This window comes from Papilio xuthus, unplaced genomic scaffold (genome assembly GCF_000836235.2).
Source record: "Papilio xuthus unplaced genomic scaffold, Pxut_1.1 DF825783.1, whole genome shotgun sequence".
Classification (NCBI taxonomy): Eukaryota; Metazoa; Arthropoda; class Insecta; order Lepidoptera; family Papilionidae; genus Papilio; species Papilio xuthus.
In genome coordinates this window covers 968,705-982,067 of record NW_013532866.1, presented here as the reverse complement: position 1 = coordinate 982,067, position 13,363 = coordinate 968,705, and the positions used below count along the sequence as shown (strand labels likewise).

At 33.5% G+C, this 13,363-nt stretch overlaps 1 protein-coding gene across 2 annotated transcripts in view; it reads left to right on the top strand.

Annotated features, from left to right (window-relative positions):
- Positions 1 to 3,351: 3,351 nt before the first annotated feature.
- The window catches only part of LOC106125809 (protein amalgam), a 116,668-nt gene continuing 106,656 nt past the window's right edge, over positions 3,352 to 13,363 (top strand). For both annotated transcript variants that reach the window (XM_013323182.1, XM_013323181.1), the window contains exon 1: positions 3,352 to 3,445. The gene's annotated coding sequence lies outside the window, so the exon portion shown is untranslated. The remainder of the gene's footprint in view (positions 3,446 to 13,363) is intronic.

Here is a 13,363-nt window from a genome sequence, read left to right as displayed (position 1 = left end):
CTAAGAATGATTCCTAGCTAGATCGATTCATCGCCCCCGAAACCTCCTATATACTAAATTTTATGAAAATCTTTGGAGCCGATTCCGAGATTCCAATTATATATACAAGAATTGCTCATTTAGAGATATAAGATAAGATACAGAAAAATCTAATATGAAACAGAATGAAAGAGATATTGTATTTGTGTTGCTTATAACGAAAATTTAATTATTTTTAATATTTGTGTGTAAATCTACCTTTGTTCTGGACAATCTCTGAAACGTTTGGATTGATTTTGACGGAACTCTGATGGGAAGTTAGCTGATTTATGCGTGGATATAGACTACTATTTTGTCTGATGAAATCGTGAGCGAGTTAGTATTAGATGAAAATTAAGGGTAAGATACAAATGATGGAATATGTCAGTTATTATTTACAATAAAACTTTTATTTAAAAACAAAGGGCAAAATGTCTTCGAATGTCTTATTAAAAATAGGAAATTTTAACAGTGGTAGAGCCCGCTTTAACATCTTCGCACGACTTGGCCCGGCTCGCCCGGTGAAATACCACGACCACATAGAAGACAGGCGTCAAGTGGAAGCAATTCCGCGTTTCGTCTGATGAGTGTGCGTCCCGGAGGCCTAATTTAGTCCTCTTTCCCATCCCACCCTTCTTATAAGGAAAGGATGTGAAGTCGAAGTGGACTATCCGGATGAGAGCATACATGGAAATGGACAATATTTTCTTTCTGTGCATTCTCTCCTCCGTCGATTTAAGGTAGGCAATGCATATGCAATTGCGTATGTCTATGGGCAACGGTCACTTCGCTATTTCAGCGATTTCAAGTGACCGCTCGTTCGTTTGCCACCTTATGATATAAAAAAATAGGAGCTGGAAGACGAAAACCTGGTGTACATATAGAGTATGATGAATACATTACATCAGACCAGACAGTTCACATAATTTATATATACGATGATGATTTCAATAGTAATAAAGTTCGCCCTTGGAGATGAGTCATACATTTTATATGTTTGAGTCACCGGGGTGGAATAAATTAATAAATTACGTATAATATTTAACCTATATCATCTATTCTAGGTCATGAATTAATTGCTTTTACTGAATAATGATAGAGCGAACTGGCGGCGTACTGTGGACGCCGTCTGCCCCACTACGGGGACATTTTGTGCGTCCCGGCGGCCTAATTTAGTCTTCTTTCTATTCCCACCGTTTTTCTTATAAGGAAAGGATGGGAAGTGAAAGTGGACTTTCCGGATAAGAGGATGCATGGAAAAGGAAAATATTTTCTCTCTGTGCAACATCTCCTCCGTCGATTAATGGTAGGCAACGCACATGCAATTGCGTATGTTTAAGGGCAACGGTCACTTCGCTATTTCAGCGATTTCAGATGGCCGCTCGCTCGTTTGCCACCTTATGATATAAAAAAAAGATCTGTACTTAAGAGAAAGCAATTGAATTTTCTTTATTCATCAATTATCCATGGCTTTTGCGAGGCTGCGACTTAAACGTGCCCGTCCAAGTTACTGACTGTTAAAATCTCTATTATTAATTTGAATCCTCACCACCGCTATAAACTGCAACCGTCGCCAAAATGGTGATGATCAAATAGACACAAAATTACACAGTCTATAGCCTGTCCATGTATATAGGTCAATGAAGATGACTATATCCATCTCCATCTCTCCTTACATCACGCTGCCTTAACGCGTTCTGCGCAACGAATCGCTAAGATTTCTGAAAAGTTTTGTATGTCTTTGGATTTCTTGTTATTAATTTTCTTTTTATGTTAAGACGACAGAAAGCCTGGATCACCACATGGATGGATGACGTTCTTCACCAGAGCGATTCTTGAGAAGTGCCACGTATTGCAGCGTTTCAGAACAGTCTTCTCGTCATCGTCGTCCTATTACCAAACCAGACTAATACTTTAAGATACTTTAATATATATTTATCTAAAAGGTTTCTCTAGTGATGGGGACGTCCATGTCGATGATCACCGTGATGCCAAAGTTTTGACAACTTTCTTTAAAAAAAATAGTTCGACGCATTTTAAACAAAACTTCATTGGTTAATTTTTTTCTGGTTTAATTTAAATAATTATTTGGGGTGTTGAAGTATTTATGTCTTATATCTTTAAATGAGCAATTCTTATATATATATAATTGGAATTTCGGAATCGGCTCCAACGATTTTCAAAAAATTTAGTATATAGAGGGTTCCGGGGGCGATAAATCGATCTAGCTAGGAATAATTTTTTGAAAATGTCATTTTATTCGTGTTTTATCGATAATCAACTTAAACATAAACTTAACATTTTTCTATCGGTAAGATCGAAAAATATTATTCATATTTCATTAGTTTATTAGTAATTCGTACTTAAATGTAATTTCCAAAATACACAATTAAAAAAAATACCGAGCATCGGTCATCCAGGTATTCATGATTAAGTGTTGAAATAGTTAAATGTTATTATTTATTCAAAACGGTTATTTTCTATATTTAAAGTCATGAAACTTTACAAAGATGTATGATAAAACAAACAAGGAGAAAAGACAATAAAATCTATTAATCTCTGGAGCTGTGAAATCACCTAGAAGTAATATTAAATATTATATTAGACTTTATACCTTGGGAATAAGGTTTAAAATATAATGGACAGTATATAGCTTTAAGCTCTAGTTCACTGTATTTGCATGTGTGCGTGAGATAGAATTGCGTGTGTATTATGGGATAGTGTTCCGTGTTAGTGATGTTCCACGTTTTTTAGTAATTCGATATTTAATTTATTAAATATTTTTTTTAACTTTATTTTTTTATATGTCAGCAATGAGATATAGTTTACTTGCCTATAATAATATATTCGGAAAGACAATTTATGAAACTTTAAATTTTCTTATACTGGTGGTGGTTTTCTTATACTTATATTCAATGTATTAATTCAATGACTATACTATAATCATCTTCAGCTCACTATATGTCCCCACCGAGGGGCTCGGAGCCTACCCTAAATTAAGGGTGATTAGGCCATAGTCAACCACGCTGACCCAGTACAATACTACAGCTATATTATTTCTTTTAATGAATTTATTTCATTTTTTGTTAGCAGTGGAGAAAATGTTAATTCTACGATTATTATATTTCGTAGAATTTCATGTAGTCAGGCAACAGCTGTAATTATCATTGTGGAATAGTTGCATGTGTAGTTAACAATATTAATTCGTTTGAATAACATAAAATAGTTAAGGGACAATAAAAACAGTGGAAAATATTCACGATAGATAAATAGATCGATAATATTAACCTATCGACATTACGTCCTTCACTACAAACACACACTAAAGAAAGATGGCAGAGCTTGTTCTGAAAGCGAAGCGCTCGAAAAAGTCGCCTCAGTAAGAGTTTCCGAGCGCGACGGAACAGTCGCGTCACACGACCGCTCGGTACGTGCCAAACGCACCAACTATTTTTACTTTTTTTTATTACACAAATGCGTTCCGTTTAAAAACATGCCGCGTTCATATTAAATCTGTATTTTTTTTAATTTAACAGCAAAGATATTTGTGTTTTTTTTTAATTTTGCTTTCGCGCTCTTTTAAAGTCACGTGTTGTGTTTTTATTTTTTTAATTTTGTGCTTGTGAAAGTTTTTTTTTTATTAAAGTGTTAAATGATTAATTTAAATAGAGCCTTGTGCATTCTGTGTCGGCGTGAGATGTCTATTAATAAGATTTTATGCTATGTCCACTTTTTTTGTTTTGTGTCTGAGCGGGTTTGTTGCGAAAACTTAAAATAGCTCCGCGGTGCGGTAAGGAATTTATTTTAGACGAGACAAGATGCATTCGAATTGGAAAAGCCGGAGCAAACTTAACTAAATATTCATAAGGCTACACCGCATTTAAACCAAGACATATTTCTCATCGTAAATGAAACTTTTCCTTAAAGATCAAAAACCTTTCTATAGCTTAGGCCAAAGGTCTTAGGTACATTCTGGGTTGGCTCTCTCTTTTGATGTCTTTAACCTGAAATTAATTACCTACGTAAAACAGTTTTAAACTTGAATCTTTGGGATAGTTTTCAAAAATATTATGGTAACGCTAAGACCTTAAGATTTTTTATACTGTTTCTGGCATTTTATAGATTATTTTTTATGACCTAAAAGTCTATGTTACCAGGTCATTCAATTATAAAAAAAAAGTTAATAAAAATTAGATTCGGTTTTAAAAACACACAATTTAAAACAAAATTGCTTTGTCATATGGATTGCTTACTTAATAAGCATTTTATGCGTTTAATTTGCTCGATTTAATTACAAATGACTGATGTTTTAACAAATTAAAATTGGTCTAATTTATAGCAAAAAATACGTGAATATTATTAAAACTTTTAAAGACACATAGGAAAACATATGTTATGAAATTCAATTACAAAATTTTACATACGTCCGTGTTCAGAGCAAATGTTTTTTGTTCATACTAGATGTCACTCGCAGATCTGTCCACGCAGAAAATAAATAGCCTATGTGTTCTTCCAGACTATGTTCTACATCTATGTCAAATTTCATCAAGATCCGCTGTGCATTTCTCTAGATACCTTGTAACTAACATCCGTAATAATATTCGTATGATTACACGTACAATCATGATTATCGTGGGCCGTAATCTTTAGGTACGATAACGCCTAGCTGTCATTAGGTACAAGGTTGGTTCGCAATTTCGTGCGCTATAATTTGTGGTAGATTATACGACTTATTTTTTTTGTCTGTGCTAACTTATGCCGGGAATAATGAAACGACTTTTTAGACGAATAGTTTTTAAACGAAAATTAGCAATTATAAAATTTAATATTTTTTATTTTTAATCACTAACTGACAGGTTACATTTTTTTTACTTACGTGGAATTAATAGTAATAAGTTGTTTTTAGTCAGTTTTTCTTTTTAAAGTCTATTTATTTATTCGTCGTGGATCCGTGACTTATTTTACTTTTAAATTAGGACCGAGAGCCGTACATTATAAAGGAATTTGTATCCAGTTACTTCTAGCAACTAGTGTCGGCGCTATCATTGAATATGAAGAAACAGGACCTGTCAAACCCGCAAATTTCAGTCAAATAATAAAGAAACAATAAGTAAATTTGCTTGTTTGTGTGCTTATGTAGTGTGTAATAATTTATGCGTTCAGGGACGTTTCAACGTCAACGTTACAACGGTGGCTCTTTGCCTAGTGTATTTCTCTATATTCAAAGTTGCTTACACCCGCATGTAACGATTTCACGTGTGTTTTTGACTGGAATATTAAACAGGCGACTGTCAAATTTTTATATGACAATGTCGCGTCGGAATTTTTGAAGATGACGTCATCGTACTTTCGATCCTGTCACTGTTGTTGGCTGTCATATTTAATTGTGCGTAAAGAATTAAAACGAGTAATTGTGTTCCTTTTTCCTCGCGTATTATTTGAAAAGCCCTTAAAATAAAAAATAAATAGCGACATTCTATATTTAAATAGCAACAATAATCTTTTGAATTTGTCAAGGACAATAGGAATGCGTACGTGATCTAAAAATTATATCTATTGGCAATATTCCTGTGTCATCGATATGTCATTATCTATTTATTTGTGCCGGATTATTCTATTACAATGATTAAATTGATATTTGATCATCACGATGACATCCAATATTTAAAAGATGTTGAAAACTGATTGCCACTTACTTCCGCAATATATATTATCTTACTAATATTATAAATGCGAATGTTTGGATGTTTGTTTGAAGATACCGGAGACAACATCAGGAACTGTACTGATCTTAGTGAAATTTGGCACAGATGTAGAATAGCCTGGAAGGACACATAGGTTACTTATTAAGTTTTTTTATTTCGCGCCGACGGAGACCCGGGCGACAGCTAGTTTATTAATACTTTGGTTTTTACTTTCGTTTATAATTTTCCTTTCATAAAACTCACCATAATCCTGTCCCTTATACAGTTGGCACAGTATCTATAACTTTCTCTTGCATACTTCTCTTTTAGCCTTCATGTTTTAATCCCCAAGTCTTCGTAAATACGCGTCAAATTTTTTTATAAATTTAAAAAATCCGTACGATCATGTTGCCTTTGCCTTTAACGTCATATTGAAAATTAAAAAAATAGAAACATGGCGCGGAATCGCGGAAATGTTATGCGTTTTGTTTATGGTAAACGAATGCATATTTGCAAATTGCTAGTTCGTTATTAGCATATCGATAACCGGTTTGCATAACCGTTGTAACCTTGACTTTGTGTTGCATAATTTTTTATAATCTGTGCGCGTTGGATAACGGAAGATGAAATGAAAGCAAATTTTAATGTACCTTCTAAATTAGTTTCCAAACACTTTTATAACATTAACAACTGTTTATTTTACTTTTTATTTTAATATGTTTTCAAGAAATCGTTGTTTATTTTAAATCTTTTGGAATACTGGCGTGAGTACTTATTTTATTTCTATTTATTTTGCGTATACAGTTACGTAATTAGATTAATATCCATACAAACAGTTGAACAATTACTTAACAAGGCAGGACGTCATTGGATTCACCTTGGTGTCGATAAAACTTTGTTGTATTTGCATTTGTATGGATAACGATGTGATATTATCAACAAGTGATTAAACTTAAGGCAAAGAGTATGTAACTACTTCGTAAGTAAAGGATAATAGAATCCATAATAACCGTGACATGAAGTCATAGAGCTAGAGTCATAGAGTCAATTTTTTTCTTGCTTGATTTTTAATTTATATTTTTACTAGTGTTTTAAAGTTATTCGTGTTAAACTGATATATAAACACGGCTAAACGCTCACGTATATTTGTCCGGTGGCGGCACCGAATAGTTTTGAGCCCATCGTCAGGATGAGTGGTACTGGTATTATTTTGCGGACGCGGCCCCTAGCTCACTTATTATTCGTGTTATTATTTTCTTACGAATACGAGGAACTTCTTTATTTAATGATAGTCAATTATTAGTAGTAATAATACTAGCTGTCGCCCGCGACTCCGTCCGCACGGGATTATAAAATGCATAGTACCCGGTTAAGCCGTTTCGGAGGAGTATGTCAACTAACATAGTGACACGAGAAATTAGTTAATGTAAAATGTAATTGTAGTTAAATAACTTGACAATATTTCCAATGAAATTATTCACCTAATTTACTCCCAACTTATTCCGAACGATTATGCAATGATTTAGGGCTTCATTTCTAATATAATTTGCACCACACGACTACCCTTTATAATTTCAAGGGCGTCCCCCTTCACACCTTTAATTTTTTATCATCTTGAATATAACCTATTGTTTAGCACCCCTGATGTTTGGTTATTGTATTATATTTCAAGGTTGGCAACCACTGTCCCACGATATCATCAGCTGTCAGTTGACATTTTTTTTAATAACGTTCCGTTCTATTACTTTTTAGAGTGGCATTGCCGAAAAATATAATGTTACATTAAAATAACTGTTACTTAGTATCTTATAACAGACTATAATATTTATTTTTTATTGTTTTCATCACGTGACATCAAGTTTAACAGTTGTAGACACCAACAACATTCTGTTGCACGAAAAGGGCACCGGTCAAATGGAAGCAATTCCGCGTACAGTCTAATGAGTTTGCGTTCTTTTCCCACCTTTTTGTCATGAGGATTCCTTTAATATAAAGTAAAAGAATTGTTAATTCTTCAAGTATGACAATTATCTCAGAAACTAAGAAACTAAACCCGTTACAATTAATGTCATATTTTCCCGCCACACGCTTTATCCACAGATTAAATCTTACAAATATTATTGATGGATGTTTGTTTGAAGATATCTACAGAACGGCTGCATGGATCTTGCTGAAATTTGGCATAGATGTAGAACATAGTGTATAAGAACACATAGACTACTTATTAAGTTTTTCTTCAATACCGCGCAGATGGAATCGCGGGCGTCAGCTAGTAGTTAATAATAGACAATTTAATATTACATAACGCTGAGAGGAACACGTAAACATAGTTCTTATCAATACTTAGGTTATGTAGAAATAAACGATAACACGCGTGCATCATTATTGACATCGAACACATGTTTTGCAATAACGATGCGTTATTATAGATTTTAGGGATCCTTAACCATCAGGAACCACGGTCGTTACTTTGTTATTACTTTATTGGGAGGCGTTGACGTACCAATATGTTTAAAGCTACGGAATCCTAAACAATAACAGTTGATAATATTTTTTTTATCGCTAAAGGTTAACTATTGCATGGTTAATATTCTAATATCGCGTGTGGTATACGGGCGTTTTATGTATTTATAAAATATGTAATTTTTTAGAAATATTCATATTCAGGAAAGTGTTAAAAATCTCGAGAGACTTTCTAGAACATTCCCATTACGTATACGAAACGTCTTATATTTTCTTTATTTCTCACCGCAAAATCTTACTAGTATTATAAATGCGAATGTTAAGATGGAGGTTTGTTAGAAGGTAACTTCAAAATTGCGTGGATCTCACTGTGTGATAGATGTAGAACATAGTCTGGAAGAATAAATAGGCTACTTTTTAAGGTTTTTCAATTCCGCGTTGACGAAATCACGGGCATAGAGTCATAGATAAAAAGAAACATAAATATTTTGTCTCGTGACCTTGAATTTCGTCCAATATCTCTCAAGTATGTTGTTGTTACTAACTTTAATGGGGGAAAAACAAGATATAATATTTAACTGACATTTTCCTAACATAGGACAGCATTCAAAATTACCTCAAACAACTCTATAGAGAGCGTCGGTGGCTTAGGGGTGAAGCACTTGACTTGCAATCTGCAGGTCCTGGGTTCGAATCCCGCCATGTGCCAATGTGTTTTTCGATTTCCGATTTACATATGTACATTTATCCGTCGTACTCACTGTGAACGAAAACATCGTGATGCAACCTGCACATATCTGAGAAGAAATTCAATGATATGTGTGAAGTCAACCAACCCGCACTTGGCCAGCGTGGTTGACTATAGCCTAATCACCCTTAACTTAGGGTAGGCTCCGAGCCCCACAGAGGGGACGTATAGAGGGCTGATGATGACTCTATAGATGAATAGGTTGCTTAGAATTGACTATCCTTTGTTCCGACTTACGCGTACCTGTTGATAATTCAGACAGTTACTATCTCTATTATTGGTTAATGACGAAAATCAAATAGGAACAAAATACAACGTCTTATAACCTGTCCAATAAGGGTCAATGCCTTAAAATTAGTTGTTTCATAGTTTGATAAGCATAATATCTTGCTACTGTGTACTTGAATGCCTAAGCAGACGTGTCATAACGCAAACTACAGTGTTCCTGAACCGGTTTCTTATCTCGCAATATTTAGCAGCACGTAGCATTTAATATGTATTATCTGTAACGGCTGAGGTGAATAGACGGTTTAAATAGGGTTGCCAGGTTAAAAAAATCAATGTCACGGCAAAAATGTTGCATATCTAAGAAAAGTGTTTTGTAAATCCCTTTATAAGGAGATTTTAGTATCACTTTTAATTGATATTAAATAAGAAACGTAACTTGAACTTACCTTTGATTTTCTTTAATATTTACTAGCTGTCGCCCGCGACTCCACTGCACGGAATTAAAAAAAAACTTAATTAGTAGCATATGTTCTTCCAGACTATGTTCTATATATATGCCAAATTTTATCGAGATCCATTTAGCTATTCTGGAAATAAATTTCAACATCTATCTAACCATCGATATAAACATTCGCAATTATAATATTAGTAAGAAGTAAGATGACATAAACATTTGTTTTTATATCTTTAACTTACATATTTATAAACCTACAATAGCGTATTTAATTTTGGGTATTAAATACTCTTTGGTTATTTTTACATCTGGTAATAAAATTTACAAAAACCGGTATCGTAATATGGTAGCAACCCTAGCCACAGGTGGGTTATTTTTGTCGCGCTTCGTAATAGGCTACTGATTCATTAAGCATACGTTTATACCGGTTTTGGTGTAACCCATGTTTAGAACTCGAATACCCGTCGATCAGTCTTATAAAATGGCCGTAATATGATATAGAAAATGGCGGGAAAATTGCCCATCAGATTGATCTAAAATTCGAATTATAATTTAAGTGCCAAGTTTTAGTTTTAATGAACATGATAGATTTTTATGTTGTAAGCTATTACGAGTATTTTAGTTACATCGCGGAATTAAAAAAAAACTTTATTAGTAGCCTATGTTCTTCCAGACTATGTTTTTTATCTGTGTCAAAATTCAACAAGATCTGTTAAGCCGTTCTGAATATATCTTCTAATGAACATCTATCCAACTAAACATTCGTATTTATAATCTTGGTAAGATTGTGCAATTAGGAAGCTTGTCTCCGTCATTATAATACGTAAGTCTTTGATCAGATTATAAGATTATTACTGTTATGAAGGTTTGGAAATAAATTAGACAGATTTGCTCTTAAAAGAGTTTTGATGTCAGGTTTCCATGACATTTTGTATCAACAGCTCATACGTCCCCACTGAGGGGCTCGGAGCCTACCCTAAGTTAGTGACTAGATCATAGTCAACCACAGCCCAGTGTGGGTTGACTTCACACGTATCTTTGAATTTCTTCTCAGATATGTCTAACATCACGATGTTTTCTTTCACCGTAAGAACGTCGGATAAATGTACATATGTAAATCGAAAAACACATTAGTATTATACATGGTGGGATTCAAACCCAAGACCTGCAGATCACAAGTCAAGTGCTTAAACCCCTGAATCACCGATGTTCTCGACATTTTATGACATGTTAAATTTCTTAAAACAATTCAGACATCAAAAAAAGTAAATGTCTCAAAATGGCGGCAAATTATAATTATGGTACTGGCCGAAAGTAATTTCGACGCGACGACAATTTTAATCGTTCGATTAAAATTCGCGGTAAAGTCGAGAAAGGGAACTTTAAATTCGGGTACATCCCTTTATTTTTTACAGTTGCTTGTTTTGGTAATGTTCGATGTTTTAAAATAAAACGAGTTTTATCATTTACTTATAAGAGTAGTGTTGAAATGAACTTACCGTATTTAAAACATCTCATTTTGGCATAATGTCACGACCTTTGTTTTTTTATTGTCTTGATTTTAAGGCAAAGGCAACTTTATTATCTGGATGTATTGTTTTTTAAAGATTATAAATAGTTGATGTTGCCATGAAATTTAATTTATTCTTTTTTTGTGACAGTTGCCAGTATATAAATGAAGGATTTTATTTATTATTTATTTATCTTTCTTAAATTTTAAGTTCAATAACATTTAACTAATCCTAATAAATGTAACCCAACAATCATAATTCCCACGCCGAAACGAATCGAATCGATTACGTATCTGTCGTTCAATATCGATTTTCAATCGATTCAAAATGTCGATCGTGACTGAATATTTTTTATAACGATTCATCATCAGTACCGGTAAATTGTTAAAAAAAAAGAATAAAATTTCGGAACTTGTTTGTGCCCACAATTTGTCTCTGGCAGACGACGACCACAGTTATAATTTTGCACAATTTTAGACTCAATACAATTGTGTTAGGGTTAATTTTTGCATGTACAATTTCGTACTGATTTTCAAGTAAGAGCAGGTTACGATAATTTTATTCAGTCAATGAATGAGGTCTGCGTACTTCGGACTTTCTTTCCGATATATTAAAAAAGAATTTATGTACTTTCGGTACATATTTACTGGCCCTTTGATCCATTTGGGATCGAATATTTCTTCTTACAAAACATATGTTTTGAAATGTTTCGAATGCGTTCATTTCTAACGGTACATCGACGTGTTTGCTTTACATGATGAATCTTTAAACAGGAAAAAAGTTAACAAAGGATTGATGAATATATTAAAAAAAATTGGATCTAAGGATGGATGTTGGTTCGAAGATATCTCCAGAACAGCTGAATGGATCTCACTAAAACTTGGCATAGATGTAGAACATAGTCTGGAAGAACACATAGATTACTTATTAAGTTTTTTTCGCGCGAAGTCGCGGACTACATCTAGTTTTAAATAAAGCGATGAAAAGGTTACAAAATCTACTGAATAAAGGACTAATGCTTCCCTTTATTTTTATTTATAAATGTATAGCTGTTGCCCGCGACCTTGTCGGACTTAAAAAATACTTAATTAGTAGCCTCTGTGTTCTTTAGACTATGTTCTACATCTATGCCATAGCGAGATCCATGCAGCCATGGAGATACCTTCTAACAGACTTCCATCTTACATTCGCATTTATAATATTAGTAAGATAAATAAGGGATATGAGTTTCTGTCGAAAAATAAGCATGAAAATCAGCTAAAAAACAGTACAATATTCTTATCGCACTTCAGCTAGTTTGAATGACGCAAAACCGATAACTTATCGATTTCGTATCGTAGGTAACATTGTTATACGGCAGAGGTAATAAACCTTTATATATCACTGTTATTTTTCTTAAAAAAATATTCAACAAGGTCTTAACATGTCATTCCTTGCATCTTTCTTCTTAGTAATATTATAAATGCGAATGTTTAGATGTATGGATGTTTGTTTGAAGGTATCTTTAGAACGACTAAACAGATAGCGATGAAATTTTGCATCGATGTAGATGTAGTCTGGAAGAACACATAGTATACTAATTAAGTTTTTTTATAATTCCGCGCGGACAGAGTCGCGGGCGACAGTTAGTTATGTTATAGATGCGAATGTTTAGATGGATGGATGTTTGTTTGAAGGTATCTCTAGAACGGCTGAACAGATCGCGCAGTTATTAAGCGTAGATGTAGAACATAGTCTGGAAGAACACATAGGTTATTTTTTTTTAATTCTGCGCGTATGGAGTCGCTTGTGATAGCTACTTAGTGAATAGATATCTGATTATTTACTAAAGATTTTAAAACATTTAAATCAATGTAAATTGAATAGTTAGCGACAAATAAAATCGATATTGTTAGGTAAAAAGTCGGAAAAATGTTCCGATTAAACTTTTTAAAATTCGAAAGGCAAAGGTACACGACAACTTTCAGCCACTCGGATATTTTTTGATATAAGCAGTAGCAACTCTGGCAACAATAGTCAACTAATTTGGCTTTCTTTGGGGTCTTTGATGATTGGATTTATTACTGGGGTTCTTTGCGAGTCAATAAATAGATTTACGATATGGAAGTTTTGTAAGGATCGTTAATTTTAATGTCTATACAAAACTGCATTCAAGACGTTTATTTTATAGCTATGTAACTAAGGAATAATTTTGTTTATTGTAGAACTAGCGGTTGCTTATGACTACGCGCGGAGTTAAAAAAAAATAGTAGTCTAT